The sequence below is a fragment of the Thermobia domestica genome, chromosome 10 (assembly GCF_964235325.1).
Source record: "Thermobia domestica chromosome 10, izTheDome1.hap1.1, whole genome shotgun sequence".
Taxonomy (NCBI): Eukaryota; Metazoa; Arthropoda; class Insecta; order Zygentoma; family Lepismatidae; genus Thermobia; species Thermobia domestica.
The window spans coordinates 107,719,693-107,734,605 of NC_137463.1; positions in this window are offsets into that span (position 1 = coordinate 107,719,693).

Here is a 14,913-nt window from a genome sequence, read left to right on the forward strand (position 1 = left end):
ACACTGTCCGGCCAAAGCATTAGAGTGCAACATGGCGCAAGTCAGGAGAAGTAATAATTGTAATGTTTTACATAGTGGAAATAGTTCAGGGAATAGTGAAAGACCTGTTTTTAAGACCCACACGATTACTACGCCTATTGTTAGGGATAGGATTCTGCCTTGTATCAAAATTACTATTGGAAATAAAGAGTATAAAGCGTTGTTGGACTCTGGGAGTCAAATTTCAATTTGCACTAGAGAGCTCCTTCCTCCGAACACTAGACTCGTTAAAAGACGTACTATTATCCGTGGCATCTCGGGTAAAGGACTTGAAACTAACACGTTAGCTGTGTTGAAGTTCAAAATTGACGGCTATTCATTTACGCATACTTTTAGAGTTGTTGACAAATTTGCATCTTCTGTTTTGTTGGGAAATGATTGGTTACTTCCTCAACATGTCACTATTAACCAGGATATTCACGTAGTTCACATAGTTAGGTTTGGGAAACCTACTGATCACGCTTTACCTGAAAGTCATGCTATAGGCACAGTTTCTGAACAAACAGCGAACCTTATGCAAGCGTATTTCATAACGGCGAAATCTGTTACTTTGCCACCAAATTCCAGTGTTTCAGTACCTGTTCGAAAAATTAATGATTTAGTGGGAATTAAAAATGTTTTGCAACCCAATGAAAAAATCTGTTCTAAAGCCGAAATTTTTGTTAATGAATCTAGAGTGGATCCTGTTAATCCTGTCATTAGAGTAGTCAACCCAACCAACAAAAAGTTGTGTTTAGAGAAAAATCTTCATTTAGGTGAAGCCATTGACATTAGGCCGGGTGCACATGATACAAATGATACAAATAGTGTTCAAAATCATGGTTTAGCCAGTAAACAAGACAACGATAACTTTCCTGCTGGTTTTGATGTCAAGCGTGTGGACATTAACCCTCAACTTTCGGACGATCAGAAGCAAATGTTTTATTCTGTTATAGAGGAGTATAAGGATTGTTTTTCTTGGTCAGAGGATGATTTTGGAGTGGCCAAGGGCTACGTACATGAAATTAAAATGCTAGATAACGTCCCAGTTCACACCAATCAGTTTCCTATCCCCTTCCATTTAAGAGAAGAAGTTAAAAAACAGATTGATACTTTGCTTAAACAAAAGGTTATTAGGAGGTGCATCTCGAGTTATAACTCGCCTATTCTTCTCGTGAAAAAGAAGTCCGGATCTTATAGATTTTGTTTGGATTGTAGAGCGATCAATTTACACATTGCACCAGACAGTTTTCCTGTACCGTCGATAGAAGACATTCTTTCGCGTCTTAGTAAGTGTCGCTACCTGTGCTGCTCGGACTTGCTCAGTGGTTTTTTTCAAGTGAAAATCGCGGAAGAATACCAACACGTCACTGCCTTTTCAATCCCAGGAGCTGGTTCTTTTTGTTTTACAGCACTTCCCCAAGGCCTTATCACTAGTTCCGCTGGTTTAAACAGATTAGTGAAAATGACATTGGAAGGATTAGAATCTGAACAAATTTTCGGGTACCTTGATGATTTTTTCTGGGGTGGGAATACTTTTGAGGATGTTATCAACCTCACCAAGAAGTTATTTCAACGAATTAGAGAACGTGGTCTTAAACTTGCACCAGAAAAAACGAAATTGGCTTATTTTTCATTAACAGTTTTGGGACACGATATTTCGTACGATGGCTTGCGAATTTCCAAGAAAATAACTGACTCCATTAGTAATTATGAACGTCCGAAGACGAAAAAACATGTGAAAAGTTTTCTAGGATTAGCTAGCTTTGTAAGACGATTCTTACCTAATTTTTCTGAAATTGCGGAACCTTTGAATTCACTTCTCAGAAAGGATGTACCGTTTAAGTGGACACAAAAACAACAAGATGCTTTTGAGAAAATTAAAGATCTTATCATAAAATCGCCATATTTGATGCATTATAATCCTAAACACCCTGTATACTTGTTCTGTGATGCATCAACTCGCGGTCTGGCTGCCGTGCTCAAACAACCTATATCCTCTCCAGATGACCCAGAGTTAGCACCCATTGCTTATTGTAGCCGTAGCTTAAGTAAAAGTGAGAAGTCTAGACACCCTTATGAACTTGAACTTTTGAGTATAATATATGCCTTTAGATCCTTTCGTTACTTTTTACTTGGACGTCACTTTTTTTTTGAAAACCGATTGTAAGAGTCTTTTGTTTTTGAAGCAGACGAAAAATGTAGGCAAATTTGCTAGGTGGCTTAGTTTTATTGAACAGTATAACTTTACTGTGACACACATATCTGGGGTATCTAACATAGAAGCCGATGCACTTTCACGTTTTTCTCGTGCCCCCAGGGACATTTCTGATGAGCAACAAAATGAGGAAGACCCTCGAGTATTTTCTTCCACTGTTACAGAGTGTAACAATATGCTAAGTGACGAGCCTTCTCTCAGAGATGAACAAATGAAGGACCCGTTTTATAAGGATATTTTTGATTGGTTAGAAAACAAGGAAAAGAAAAATCCCAAAATTGAAAGACAGGCATTTTATTTCACGGTTAAAGAAGGAATCTTGTATAGAAAACAAAAAACATCTAGTGGTATGAAATTTTTAGTTGCTGTACCTGTTTCATTACGCTACAAAGTTTTTGATGCGGCTCATACTTCTGCCATTGGTTCAAGTCACGGAGGCTTTTCTAAGACATATGATCTTTTAGTGAAATCTGTGTATTTTCCTAATATGAAACAATATATTTATCAGAAATGCCAAGAATGTTTAATTTGCCAGTCCAGCAAAAACAAACCTGGTTCTGCTTATGGTACATTGCAAACGTATCCTCAAGTGCCGCCCTTCTATCGCATTTTCGTAGACATTGGAGGGGTGTACTCCTCGAGTAATATTTTGAGACACAAGTATTTGATTGTCGTAGTCGATGCAGCTACTCGGTATACTATCTGTGGTTCATTAGCAGATATAACAGCGTCTTCTGTAAGTAGTTTTCTTTATGAAAATGTAATTTTGAAATACGGTATTTTCAAAGAATTAGTCACAGACAAAGGTCCATGTTTTACAAGTAACCTATTCAAGGAGTTGTGTGCAATGATTGGAGCTAAGATTCGATTTGTAAATGTTCAAGCTCATTACGCTAACGGGACTGCTGAGATAGCTATCCGAAACATTGAACAGAGACTGAAATCTGCGTTGTGTAATAAAGATCAAGGAAAATGGGTCGAACTGCTGCCATCTATTGTGTTAGCCCACAATTTAACTGTTAATTTATCCTCTGGATACAGCCCTTTTGAACTTTTGCATGGATTCAGATGTAGAATGCTACACGAAGCAATTTTGGACACCCCTTGTCAATTTCAGGACAATGCTGAACGTTTACAGCAACTTGGAGAAATACGAGACAAAGCCCATGATAAATGGTTCCAGAGACATAAGACGGCAACGAAATTTTATGACAAACGTCATTCGAAACCCAATTTCAAAGTCGGAGACAAGGTATGGATTTTGGACAGCACCATGAAGAAAGGATCCACCAGAGCTTTCAGTGGACGTTATTTTGGTCCAGGAATAATTCAAGATATTGACCACCCAAATTCCTATTTCGTTAAGTTCAAGACTGCACGAGGAAGATTCAAGGTTGATTCGATTGCAGTACAAAGATTGAAGAAGTACTACGAGAGACAGGAGAAGGAAAACGAGGGAGAGGAAGAAGAAGATAATGTTGACTTGGATATACAAGACGTTGTCGAGGATGCTACTGCGAATGCCTGCTGTGCCGAAGAACAGGAAGGAAGAAATAAGAGAGAGAAAGAAAAAGAAGAACTCTATGAGATTATTTTTAATCCTGCGGTAAACATGATAGAAAAAGAAGAAAATATTCCATCTGTGAATCTTCGTGAAGTTGTGATTGCCAACCAATTACCTACTTGGGCTGAAACAGGGAAGAATTGTTCCAGTTTGAAACCGAAGTTTGGTGCCAATTCTGCAATCAACAAGAAAATCAGTGTTTTTCGAGGAGATATCGCTATGATTAAAGCTGACGCCGTTGTCAATCCCACGAATGAATTACTTATTCCATTAGGAGGAGCAGATAGAAGTATCCAAGAAGCTGCAGGAGAAGAATTTCGTAAAGATTGCGAGAAAATACGTTCTTTAAAACCAGGACAAGTGAAGATTGCTCCAGGCTATAATCTCCCCGCTGATCATGTATTATTGACGTGTGGTCCCAGAGATGCGAACAAGAAGACTTTGGAGAATTGTTATAACAATTGTTTTGATTTTGTGTTGAAAAATCAGTTTTCAACTGTGGCTTTTCCTTGCATCGCTGCTGGTGCATTTCATTTCCCTAAGGAACCTGCTGCGAGAATTGCATTGTTGAGTACACGAAAATTTTTAGAGGATCATGTGGACAACGTAGACCGTATTGTATTGGGTATTTTCGACAAGGAGAATTGGGATCTCTATCAGCGTCTTTTACCTGTGTATTTTCCCTTGGAAGAAGGAAAAGAAGTGGAAGCTGTTTCTCTGCAATGAAGTTTTTTTTTTAAAAAAAAAAGAGGAAAAAAGAAGACGGTTCTCAAAGGAAGATTTGATGGATTAGGAACATCTGTGAAGTTGGTGACGAATTTTGTTTTGACACTGGCCATGTCATTATGGAATTTGTTTTGGTTTGTTTGTATTTCTAAGTCTTGCCGGCAATAACAATTACAACGAAGATAAGGAGAAAAAGGAGTACTCATATAGACATCATTTTTTTTCAGTCACTTAGAACTGTTGGTTAACTTTGAAGAACACGTTCTTTTTCTTGGTCATCTTATCAACAGCTTATGAACTGAATAAATTAGTATCTAGGAGCCAAATCAATATCTTATTGATACATTATGTTTAGCAGAAGAAAACTAGGGAAATAGACGCAACTATGAATTTATATTTGTTTGCTATCTATGTTATGATAGTGATGAAGAAGGAATTCTCACGTTTTTTGCATTTTTCAAGATGCATTTTATGATATTAATGTGGATGTAAAGAAGAATGCAGTTTTTTTTCTTTCCCTGGATTTTTGATTTGATCCTACGATTTGTTATTAGTTATTGGGAATATACTCAGTCAATGTATTCTTTTCAAAGGAATATACACTGTTATAACCTCTTGTGTGATTTTAGTGATCTTTTGGAATGATCAATTTTTCATCGTCTGCAGTGTATATAATAAATTTGTGTATTTCATCATGAAGATGACTTGGGATTTATGTATGACGAAGATTTGTACTTATTTGATATATACTTTTGTATATTTGAAGATTTGACTTGATTCCACATTTTCCTGTGGGTATACGTACTTTTACTTTCATATAAGAAGAAAGATGTTTCTTTTCTTTTAGCGCATAATTAGTTAGGGATTTAGGAATATGTTTGGTGATAGTCTGTCATGTTGATTTCTTTTGAGGTTTTAATAGCCAGTGCAGAGGGCTATAACTCTGCCAATACGTCGGACATTGTGGAACTAAATTCTCCACAATTCGTTTTTCTAAAACCTGAAATCAACATTCTTTTGTGTTGTTTTATCTGTTCTTTCTATGGGTAGCTAGATTAATTTTTCTTCTACCGCGTAATGATAATTTTGATTATAGAGTTACAATTTTATTGGAATTGGAGTTTTATTTACTATATATAGATATATACGTATGGATTATGGTTTAGTTATTACTTTTGTTTTTTTTCCCTGATTTTTCGTCGATTTTTATTCATTCCATCATTTTATCCAATTATTGTCCCTATTCTCATATCTTACGTGTTTTGGGCAGTCATTGACTGTATCCCCTAAATTTTGTGATGTTACTATCATATACCTGTCTACCCTACTCCTATAATCTACTTGTACTGAATGAACTTTCCAGTTATGTGATGTGTAAGGACATTGTACCTGTGATTTCCAGACCTACATTTTATGCTTAGTGATGCTGTGTTTACAAGATCGACGTTGCTGTGCTTACGTCATTTGGCATGGACTGTTCTGCTCTCAACTGTGTTAGTGTGTGAACATTTCTGCTGTACTCATCATTTCTTATCATATGATTCTTTTCAGACTATATTTGCTGCTGTGTTTTTATCATGAAGACTGAATGAAACTACAAAGATGCTTAAGTTTTTTTTTTAAACAGAAATTCTAAAAAGTGATTTTTTTTGTTTGTCTCCGAAATGTTTTCATTCGGGACTTTGATTTCAGGGGGGGGATGTGAAGATATGTGTATTTGGACATATGGAAAAGTTTCTTATTTTGAACAATGGGACATTTTATTTTAAAAGAACATTTCAGTCAAAAGCATCATCATTCGTTTCAAATTAAATCACCTATCGACTTGTTTTTTCTAAGTTCATTTGCCTTTGCTGTCTGCCATTTATTTCTTACGTTGTAAATTTTTCAGTTAATAAAATAACAGATTGCTTCCCCGTCCGCATTCCTATCATCACTTTACCTTGGTTAATCTACGAGCATGCACTTTTTTCATCGAGACACAAATCAAAGTGAATAACCGAGGATATGAACCCGGAAGGAACGCCAGACAAAATGGATTGAAAGACTATTGGAAGGGACAGTCGACATGGAGCGAGGGACGAGATAGAAGGTAGACCGCTAGCTACATTTGAAATTTACGATTGATAGCCTTGCTCTATCTTAGAGAGCACCTTTGATTCAACGACGATGTATTGCTTTTTAAGAAGAAGTTATAAGTTTGTCTAAAGTTGCGGTCTTCGCAAAGTTGGTTACTCAGTCCGGGTTTCCCCGACTCTTAACCCTGGTTACTTGAACGACCAGCCAGCCAAACAGAGGGATGGACGGACGTCGGCCTGTGGGAGGAATCGTGGAGAGGACAACGATCAGACCTGCAAGTAAGTGCGAGTAGATTAACCTATCCCGAAAGTTACTCCCTTCTTACCCCTTTTCACCCCCTTTAACATCACAGTCTGTTTCTTTTGTACGTGTTGGATTTCATTTAAATGCAACCCAGGTTAGATCCCGTACCTCATGTTTTGTTAAGTTCTACATTTACAAATCCTGGGCGCAACTTGTCGGATCTGACATCCCCAAACACGTCAATTATTAACACATCATCTGAGCTCTCAGACCGACAAGGGGCGACTGCACAGTATTGTGGATGATATGATTTTGTTCCTTATAAGGTAGGGAATGAGAAAAGTGACGGTGGACATGTCAAACTCGCGAATAGGAGGGGAGGAGGTGGCGGTAATAATGAGTCAACACTCACTTAACCTCTTATAACTTCGCTCCTAATCATTCGATTTTCATTTTCATTTTTTAAAAGGAAAGATCTAAGTACGTTCTACACATTATGTTATTAGCACCTTTTACGTAAATGTATCCGTTTTGGTTAAACTTTCAAAAAAAAAAGATATTTTCTAAGAAAAAATATTTCATTTGACAAAATTATCATTTTTGTATTAATTATTTATGTCAAATAGCTAAATTTATAAAAGGAACATGAAACACGAATAAATTTTTATTTTCAAAATCTTGTTATATAAACCAAGGAAAAGAACCGTATACAAAATCTAATACTTCACTCAAGAGAAAAAATTGTTTTAATTATCATTACATCTATTCCTACAATTTATTATATTATGCGATCCATATTAATATTAATTCACTAGATGTTAATAAGTATTTTAGAAATATGTTTTAATTATCATGGAATAAGTAGTCCAGTCATGTGTTTTCTTATTATATTCATTTAATGAAAAGTAAAGGATACTCTTCGTCTGGTGTGAATTCACACGTTAGTCATTGGGATACTTCCAGAATCCAAAGATGTCCTCCTTACTTCTTCAATCTTCATAACATTAGATCTTCTTAATATTTTAATATACACTACACTGCACCATGACACCACATTCAGAACGCTAAAAGGGAACAAAGGAAACACACAAACACATCCTGATTTTCGTTCCTTCACGTCACAGGGATTTTACGCTATTCAACAGATCGGCAGCAGACCGAAAGGCGGACGGATTGGTTCACGAAAGAATAGAAAAGAAGTCACATAACAAAGGCTTTCCCTTAATTGGGTTATGACAGTGCTCAGTTCCTTCTTACTTCACGAGAGTTTATTATCTATCCTTTGCATTATCCTAGTAACAGATTCCATATCTGCATAGTCCGCTTCGAGGTACCTATCTCATAACTATGATTGGAATTCATCACTGAGAGAAGCTCTTTAGGTCCACAAGGAATATCACATATTACTGGCTCGTATTGCCCTTTTCTATTAAAGTCCAATCCCAGTCAGTCACTGTAAGTAGTTTAGGATTCGCAATATGTGCTTTACGCCATATAAGGTCTTGAAAATGTGTTCTTTTTATGGCCGGACGCAGAGTATCTTGTGTTGAAGGCATGCATGATCCATCGACTTGCTTTTTAGTGAAAAACCACCATCGCTATTCTTCCAGAGATGTTATCTTCGGGATTCTTAAGTATACAGAACGTATAAGTGCTTCCAGAACTTGGAACGTTTCTTCTGTTCCCAGCAATGACAAAGGGTCAAGTAGGCATTAGCGTCCATAAATGTTTTAATGAAACTTCTTTTCGTTTTCCCATAAAATGAATCGGTGGTATCAGTCCCTGAGAGAGAATGCAGTCCAATTAAAGCACCAGCTCGTTTGTGATCTAACGCTTGATATACCATACGAACAGAAATCTCACATGTTTTAGCTCCTGAGACTACAAAACAGGTATTCTGTGGAAGTTGAGTGTAGAAATTCGTCGCCAGCGATAGGACATCAGTAGCAGGAGAAAATATGTTTAAAGTTCTGCTCCATTTAAACTTGCAAAGAGTGCATGTAATATGATTTTCATATCAGCCTCTTCTTGTGTTGTTACTAGAGGTTCAACATAAATCTGGCTAGTTTTAACTCAAGGTGAAGAAAAAAGATATTCAGTCGTAGTTGTTGATAGAATTACAGAGGTCTACAAACTGAAAGCAGGAAAGGAGACGAGAACAATTTCTGATTTGACAAATCAGTTCTGTAAAAATACCTTTTTCAGAATATGATAAGTTTTCTGAGATTCATATTATATTTGGCATACCTAGATAATTCTCTTAAATATGCACTAAGAGATCGAAAACAACAAGGTAGTGTTCCTGTAATGCACAAGATAGAATCCAACAGATATAAAAATATTTTTTTGGAAAAACTTTTTTCTCATGATAAAAACAAAGACAGACTAACGGAGATTTTCAGTATTCCCCTAGTGAAAACCAGCTTGGATAATGGGAAAAATATTATATTATCATACCGAAGTCAGACTCTTGCTCTAATTACAACACAAGAAGAGGCTGTTACGGAAATCATATTACATGCTGCCTCCACTACTTCACGCGCTGTGACTAATCGGAGATTACTTTCCGAACATACATCATAGTCTTGAACATAGTACAATTCAAAAATGCCAAAAAGTTTAAATGGAGCAGAACCCTAAACATATTTTCTCCTGATGCTGATGTTCTAGCGCTGGCGACGAATTTCTACTCTCAACTTCCACAGGATACCTGTTTTGTTGTCTCAGGAGCTAAAACATGTGAGATTTCTGTTCGTATGGCAGTGGCGGCCGGTGGATTGTGGCTTCGTTTGTTGCAGTACGAGCGATCGGAGACCGAAGATATAAAGTGGGATCATTGACTAATCAGCGTAACTTTAGGTGCAAATACTATGTGACACGTGAAATTAAATAAAATTATGTTTACGTAAAAAAATAAAAATAATGTGGAACATTAGTCACCTTATTTAATTAGTAAATTTATTCTTTTCGCTTTGATTGGAGCAAATATGTCTAATACATAATGGTTTAACTCTGGTATTCTTGCTGCCAGGTATTTTTTTTTCGATGGAAAGCATAACCAATGGTGATAACCTTTCTTGGGACATCAAATTGCTTGAAATTGTCAATTCTTTACAATGTGGAAAAAAGCCCTTCTTATTTTGCTGACGCCATAGGTACAGTTAATATTAATTTCAGAAGCTTTGTAGATTTACTAAATATCTTTCTAGATTATTGCGAAAAATCCATTCTAGCAAAGACAGTCCCTGACAGTGATGCAAATTCCTCTGCACCGTAGAATGAAGATAGTTCGTGGCAGAGATTAGTGTTATAAAAGAATGTAAATTGAACACACTTTATTCGCAGTTTATCGAGGAAAATTTTAAACAAATTGTGGAAAAATATCTAGTGCAAACATCACTGCCATAAGATGTCCTGTGAATTTAAACCGGATTTTTTTTCGAACATTCTCCTGAACTACCCTTTGCTTCCCTAACAGCACAAGATGTGCTAGACATGTGCTATTTAGGTGTCCCAGCTACTTTTTAAATACTCGACAGTTGGTACATATGGTATTCATGTGCTAAGTACGCATTTCAGCTACCTAAAGTTTTAGCTGCTGGTTACACCTATTTGATATGTGCGACAATGTACCACAAATGTAGCATTTATATACCTGGCTCAGTTTCGCACTGTGATAATCATTTGTTATTATGTCGTCACTTGGAACATATATCTTTCATGTTTAAGGTTCTTTCTTTAGATGCATACTTTTTCAGATACTTATGACATAATTGATATCTGCAGCGGCGCACGAATGACAGTCAGCTGTTTGCATTTGTTCATGCGCAGTAACCAGTGAAGCCACCCACATCTAGCATAATTCATACGCAATTATCATCTTGGCCAAATCTAGCATAATTTCATTCTTCCCTCTGGAGAACAGAAATAGAACGAAAATTTAGATGGTTCAATGACCATAGGGAATTATCCCTTTTTAGTTGAAGCGATGGTTGGAGCAATAAAACCAGTTAGTATTTCCACTGTTGTATTGTTAAATTCACATAAATGTTCGAAAATTAGCAAAACGTGACTCTGCACAAGATGTTTACTTACTTATAGTTTTATTTCTGTTAACTGAAACCTGAATGTGTGGTTATCTGGGATGTTTCTGTCCCTTCTCACTTTACAACTTGTGAGTGGAGAGGGTATGAGCGTCAGGGGACCACTAGTAATACACCGCTAAAAAATGCATTAGTTCTGTTTTGTATATATTTCTTAAAATATTATCCATTCATTAAATATAAATTTTCCCTCCCTTCGTTGATTCTCTTTCCAATACAGAGAACTGATTCTTTAAATGAAGAGACCCCCTGAACCCTCCCCGAAAATGCTAAAAGCAATGATGGGTGTAAATGACAAATTTGTAGATAAATCAAATAATACAGATACATGGAAAGATGATGGTGAAGTTTGTTTGAAGATAATAGGCTTGGTGGTGCAGCGCATTTCATCACATGTAAATAGATTTGAAGTGTTCATATTTGTGTATGTGTACGTGTGTATGTGCGTGTTTCTGAGTATTTATATGCGTGTGTCTTTGTAATTGTCATATTAATATCCACTGGATTAAATGAAAATATAAAATGGATTTGATGGCTGCCATTTCACGTCATCTCGGTAAGTCATTATTTTTCCATATTTAGTAATACTGTATTAAATTAGATTATAGTATAGCGTCGCTTTCAGGAGCAAAGCTCTACAAGACGTAACTTACAGTTAACGTCGGATTTGAAACACTTGAGCTCCTACCGAGAATCAAACCCCGTTCACGAAAGACGCATACGCCAACAACATAGCAACAGGGAGCTCAACATTTAGCAATATGTATATTAAGCTGTAAAATTGCATTTGTATAACTTTAACTAATATAATCTTCACAATGTGAAGCCTTCGCTTGGCACGTTATGTTGTTTAAAAACAAAGTCCATCCCTTATGTTTCAATCTCGGAGTAGACTGAGGGATGATAGAAACTCGAATTGGATGTTTTACAGTAATCTCCGTGTTTGATAAGAATGGTCCCCCCTGGCTCACGAAAATGTATATGTAATATAGCAAACCACCAGACGTAATGTGCCAACCATGGAGATGTTCCCCGAGAAAATTTTCTTCGGGCGTCCACATTGTAAAAAATGTTTGTCGAGGTTTCCGGAAAAATGCGGGCAGCTCCGGAAACTGTATTTTCGGAATTTCGGAAACTGTATTTTTCCGACTCGCTAAGAAACCTGTAGGTTTCCGAAAACGATCGGAAAAGTTTTCTGACTTGAGTCGGAAAGTTACCGAACATATTACCAACAGTTTTCGGAAACACGTGTTTCTTAGCGAATTGGAAAAACGTAGTTTCCGAAATTTTTCGGAAACGTCTCTGCCTCCGAAGCTGCCCGCAATTTCCCGGAAAGGTTCCACAGTAAAGTCTTCCCGATTTCTTTCGGAAACATCCTTAAAATAAAATCTTTTCTTACGGAGTGTGCTTGATTTTAAATTTTATACGTCATGGAGACCTCCTGAATATAATGATCCATCAAGAATGCTAATACAATATATATGTATATATATATATATATATATATATATATATATATATATATAATTGTCTTCAATGTTGAGTTGATTTTAAGTTTAACGTTCCTTCAGCAGCGAGGCTATATGAGACGGGACCTATTGATTAACGTGGAACCCGAACATGAGCTCCCGCCGGGAATCGAAGCCTGGTCTCCCACGCCAAAGGCGCGTACGCTAACCGTTTAGCCACGGAGCTCTTGATTGTCTTCAATTCTGCAAATCAAACGTATATGTTTCCCTAGAACATTGAAACTTTTACGCTGATTAAAAAAAGAAAATAGAAAATTGTCGGCTATGCGTGCATCTTCACTTTTTTATTCAGTTTAAATAGTTCATTGTCTGCGAGGGAGCTGGATTTGTAGAATTAAAGACAATTAAAAAAGGATGATATAAAATACGTTGTATTAGCACCTTTGATGGACCATAACAAAATTTAGAATTACTCCGTGCTGTATAAAATTAAAAATCAAGCATCATTTCGTAAGAAATGATGGTGAGATAATCCAAAACGGCTAAAATACCACAGGAAAGCAAAAAGCAGAGGATTGAACTTAAATCATTTATTTGTTAGAAAATCAGTGTTCTCTTTAATGTAGTCTTATATCCTTGAAAAACAAATGATGTTTCATAGTGAAACCTTAAGACCAAAACCATAGCATATGTTTACCATCATTCAACTACAGCATATACATTACCGTCATTCAACCCATTCTACCTCCAAATTTTAAACTAGAACAAGGAAGACATTGCAAAACCACGCTCAGGAATTGTAACTATCATTCTACTTATAGAGGTTTCTGTAATTCCTGAATCTTTAAAACTCCAAAGTTTAGGTCACAGAGGTTAAAAAAAGAACAGAAACATCAAGAAATAAAAAGGAATGGACTTACCACAGGGAAGAACTGTGTGCAAAACACGTTATCAGTAATCTGAAGATAATGTTGAAGCAAACTAAAATACGGCGGAGTCAGTTTGTGCGCCTTTTTCCTTTTTGTTGGAAAGTTGCCAATTCATTTTATTAAGGTTGCCATTATTTTTATTAAGGTTGCCAATACTGTGAAAATTTTGTGATTACCGCCTCCCATTCGTCACTCAGCTATCCCTTGTTTAGATTTTGTTTTTTTAAATGGATAAGTAAATTTTTAAAAATCAGTCTCTCTACTTCATTTCTAGCTCCAAATAAACTCTTTGAATCTTCTATCCTGTGCTGCATTTCTTTCAAATGTTTCGACAAACTTGACACCGGATTTTCCGCTTTCGAATCTCTAATGTGTTCCTTTACTCAGACCTTTAAACTTCTTTTCGTTTTGCTTATATAACTCTCTTAGCAACTGCATTTTATTTCGTAAATGCTCGATTTTTCATTGAAATCCGTGTAATAACTCTTAAATTAGGGTGATGTTCTTTCCTAAAGTTTTAGGTGGCTTTAAAGCTGTACGAAAACCGTATTGTGTGCAGATTCTATTTAATGCAGTTGTCAATCTGGGAAAAATAGGCAATAAAATCAATTTTTTATCCTTTATGTGGGTTTCAGGTTTATCGGAACTTAAATTCCTTTTAACCCGATTATACCAATTATCTTATAATAAAGCTGGGTACCCGTTCAGACTACTCGGTTTCATCAGGTATTCATTCTCTGTCTGTTAATCTGTTTTTAAGGAAGTAAGACGTATAGCTCGCAAAAAAGACTCTTCCAAATATTTGCTTTGGTACCTGCTTAATGTCAGATATATTGAATGTACTGTGTACCTGCTTTTGGCTTGTGGTGGATACTGGTAACGAATTTGTTGTTATGTCTTCTTACATTAAGGTCTAGGTACTACCATGAGCAAAATAAATGACGCGTCTCTTTATTTTGAAGTTTTTTGAAAATATCTCCGTTTTCTTTATATGTTCGAAATTTCGGAAGGTTTCCCCAGCAGGACAGGTTAATAACAAATCCGTTTTTAATATTTGTGTTAGATATTAGCTTAAAATAAAGAAATTAGAAGCAAAAAACATTAAATCGACAGAAATCTCGAGAATTACCAACTCTGCTAAAGTGGGAAATTTTCAAGAACGCGAAGGAATTCTGCAGTTCAACACGAAGCAGCGACATCTATGTCATTGAGAGAAATATGGATTAAATCTACAAACTAAACTTTTAACGAATATTTCTAGTATGTCTTATTATATTCATTATCTGCAAACTCCAAATATATGAATATATGCTAAGTATTAACATAAAGATAGAGCAAATAGTGGAAATTATCTATGGAAAAGGACGAATTGGTAGGACGATCGTAATGAAATATCGTCTTTACCGGAACAGGCTCAGTTCACGTAAAAAAACAAATAGCTCATTTAGTTAAAGCAATGAGTATGTATGCTGAAGGTAGCGGGTTCGATCCCATGGAAGTGCCGTTGTCATTTTTATCTCTACAGTACGGTTATTTTATTTATTTTTTTATGTGGGAAAGAATT